Raw genomic sequence first — 4,327 nt, 5'->3', positions numbered from 1 at the left:
CAATCAGGCAGGCAGGCAGAGTGGTTAGGGGCGATTAGGCAGGCAGGCAGAGGCGGTTTGGGTAATCAGGCAGGCAGGTGAGCAATTAGGGGCCATCGGGCAGGGAGGCGAGTGGTTAGGGGCTACTAGGCAGACAGGCAAGTGGTTAGAAGCATCAGGCAGGCAGACAGATGCGGTTAGGGGCAATCAGGCAGGCAGGTGAGTGGTTAGGGGCGATCAGGCAGGCAGGCAAGCAGTTAGGGGCAATCAGGCAGGCAGGCAGAGTGGTTAGGAGCCAGCAGTCCTGGATTGCAAGAGGGATATCTGACTGTCAGTTTAGGCCCTATCCCGCAGGGATCCCTGTGGGATCGGGCCTAAACTGGCAGTTGAACATCCTCCGAGGGGTCCTGGATTGCGAGAGGGTGCAGGCCTTGCTGAGGGACCCCCACTCCCACCCCCATGCACGAATTTCATGCACCAGGCCTCTCTCTGTATATAAAAAGCCAGTGACCAGAACACTGGAATGACCAGTTGCTATGACACCCACTGCATCTGGCCAACCGGCTCAATCGGGGGCGGGCCCAGCCAGCCAACCTCCCACGTCCTCTCCCCCCAACCAGCCCGGCCCCAATCGGCCCCCATCAGGGTGGGCCGGCTGGACCCCACCCATTTATAAATTCATGCACCAAACCTCTAGTACCTTGTAACAAACATAGGCCTAAATAGAGGTCCAGCCTAATCCCTATCCCTAATTCTAAACCAAAATAAATCATACCCTAGCCCTAGCCTTAATCCTAACCCAAAATTTACACCTAAACCTTACAGTATACCTAATCCCAATCCTAACCCTGGCTCTAAACCTAACCCTAATCCTAACCCAGGCTCTCTCCTAGGTCTAACCCTATCCCTAACCTTAAACCTAACCCTAGCCCTAACCCTAAACCTAAATATAACCCTAGTCCTAGTCTAAACCTAATTGTAAACCTAACCCTAAACTAGACCTACCCTTAACACCCTAAACTTAATATTAACCCCAACTCTAAACTTAGACCTAAACCAGTGGTCGGCAAACTGCAGCTCCTTGAGTGTGGCTCTTCCACAAAATACCACGTGCGGGTGCGCACGTACAGTGCGATTGAAACTTCGTGGCCACACTCAAGGGGCCAAAGAGCCACATGTGGCTCGCAAGCCGCAGTTTGCCGACCACTGACCTAAACAAATCTAACCCTGAACCTAACCCTAGTGCTAATATTAACCCTAACCCTAACCCTAAATCTAGCCTTAGACGGTGCTTTAAATTTAACTCTAATGCTACCCTACCACTAAACTTATCCCCATCACTAACCCTAGCCATAGACCTAATCATAATCCAAGCCTAACTATAGTCCTAACACTAATTTTAATGCTAACCCAAACCCTAGGTCTAACCCTAACACTAGCCCTAGCACTTGCCCTAACTCTAACCTTAATTCTAAACCCACACTAATACTAACCCTAAACCTAGCCCTAAACTTATCCTTAACCCTAGCCCTAGCCTTTACCCTAGCCCTAAACACTTTCCTAAACCTAGCCCTAACTTTAGTCTTAGTTCTAACTCTATCCCTATCCCTGTAATTAACCTTAACTGTAGACCTTGCCATACTCCTGAACCTAGCCCTAGCAATAGCTCTAATTGTAGCCCTAACTATACCCTAGTCCTAATGCTAACTAATAATAGCCTTAACCCAAATCCAAAATCTAGCCCTAGACTTTGCTTTAAATTTAGCCCTAATGCTAACCCTAAGTCTAACCTTATCCCTAACACTAATCCTAGCCATAGACCTAAACCTAACCTTAATACTAAACCTAAATAATCCAAGCCTAATTGTAGCACTAGCCCTAGCCCTAAACCTAACCTTAATACTAAACCTATACTAAACTTATCCTTAACCCTAACACTAACCCTAGTATTTGCCCAAGCCCTAAACATTTTCCTAAACCTAACCCTAACTTCGTCAGTCCTAATCCTATAATTAACCCTTACCACAGACCTACCACTAACCCTGAACCTAGCCTTAGCAATAATCCTAACTGTAGCCTAACCCTAGCCATACTGTAGCTCTAGCTCTAATCCTAAACCTAACCCTAACCCTAGACCAAGATCTAACACTAGATCTAACCTCAACCCTAACACTAGCCCTAACCTGAACCCACCCTAAAGTTAACCATAACCCTAAACCTAGCCAAAAACCTAACTCAAACCATACATCCAAACCTAAACCTAATTTTAAACCTAACCCGCACATCCCCAGTAGGAGATGTGCAGAAGGCAGCTGATTGATGTTTCTCTCTCATCGATGTTTCTGACTCTCTATGTCTCTCCTTTCCTCTCTGTAAAAAATCAATAAAAAAAAAAAGTTTTAAACCTAACCCTAACCCTAGCCTTAACCCTAAACCTAATCTTAAATCTAACCCCAATACTAGCTTTAACCCTAAACCTAAACTAACCCTAACTGAAACCCTAGCCTTAGTCCTAACACCTTTTCTAAACCTAATCCTAGACCAAGTAAAATCCCTATCATTAGCCCTAACCCTAACCCTGTCTCTAGCTCTAGCCCTAAAATTAACCATAGCCTTTAGCCCTAACTCTAACCCAGACCCTATTGCTAGCCCTTGCCTTAGCCATACCCTATTCCTGACTCGAATCCTAATCCTACCCCTAAAGCTAATCCTGAATGAACCCTAACCATATACCTTATCCTAACCCTATTCCTAGACCCAGCCCTAACCATAACACTAAACCTAAACCTGAAACTAGCACTAGACCTAACCTATCCCTAAATCTAAACTAACTCTTATACTAGCCCTAGTACTAGTCCTACACCTAACCTTATACCTAAACCTAACCCTAATCATAATCCTAATCCTAGCCCTAACCCCAACCCTAACTCTAACCCTGACCCTAACACTATCTCTAACCCTAGGCCTAACCTTAATCCTCGCCTTAGCTCTGGCCTCAAATCTCTCCCTAACAGTAACCCTAAGTGTATTCCTATCTCAAGCCCTAATCCTAAACCTAACACTAGCCCTAAAATTAAACCTAACCTTAAAGCTAACACTAACTTTAAATGTAGACCTAAACCAAAACCTAACAAAATACCTATCCCTAACCTAAACCTAATCCTAACCATAGCTCTAGCCTTAAACCTAAACATAATCCAAAACTAATCTAACCCTAGTTTTAACCCAAAACCTAACTTTAAAGCTTAAACTGGTCCTAGCAGTAGCCCTAAACCTAACACTATACCTAACCCTGAACCTAACCTTAACCATAACATTAACTTTAAACCTTACCCTAACACTAAACATAGTTCAAGTCCTAGGCCTCACCCTAACTCTCACCCTACCCCTAGCCTACCTCTAGACCTAGTCTTAATTTTAACTGTAACCTTAACTCTAAACCAAACTCTAACACTAGCTTTTGCCTTAAAACTTAACAGTAACAATAATCCTAAACTAGATCAAACCTAACCCTAACCCTAAACCTAGCACTAGCCCTGGCCCTAGCCTTAAACCTAACCCTAAACTTAACCCTAAACCTAGATTTGGTCTTTACCCTAAACCAAATGATAACTTTAAGCCTAACTCTAACCATAGACCTACCCTTAACCCTAATCCTAATCCTAACCCTAACCCTAGACCTAGTCCTACACCTAACCCTAACCTCATTCTAGCCCTCACCATAACAATACCTCTAACCTTAAAACTACTGACTGTAATTCTAATCCTAAATCTAAACCTAAGCCTAACCCATGCCTTAACACTAACCCTAAAAATAAACCAAACTCTAGACAAAGTTAAACCCTAAACATAACCCTAACCTAGTTATAAGTCTAAACTTTAACCTAACCCTAACCCTTAGCCTAATCCTAACGATAACTCTAGCCCTAACACTAACCCTAAACCAAACATTAACCCTAACCCTAGCTCTAGCTTTAGTGCTAAAACTACCCATAGGCCAAAACTTAACCCTAAACCTAGCTCGAACTTGAACTCTAACCCTGACACTAGCCCTAGACCAAAATTTAACCCTATACCTAACCCTAAACCAATAACTAAACTTAAACCCTGGCCCTAAACTAAAATCTAACCCTAAGCCTAGACCTGGCCTTAACCTTAAACCAAATCATAAACTTAACCTTAACCATAACCCTAAACCTACTCTAACACTAAAGCTAATCCTAATCCTAAAGCTAACCCTATATCTAATCCTATTCTTAACTCTAATCTTAGCCCTAGATTTAAACCTAATTTATCTAACCCTAATAGTCTCCATCCTGTGTGAAGGCTTTTAGGTACCTCAAGTAAA

Source organism: Myotis brandtii, unplaced genomic scaffold, assembly GCF_000412655.1.
Source record: "Myotis brandtii unplaced genomic scaffold, ASM41265v1 scaffold225, whole genome shotgun sequence".
NCBI classification, from domain to species: Eukaryota; Metazoa; Chordata; class Mammalia; order Chiroptera; family Vespertilionidae; genus Myotis; species Myotis brandtii.
Note: the sequence above shows the minus strand (reverse complement) of the source record.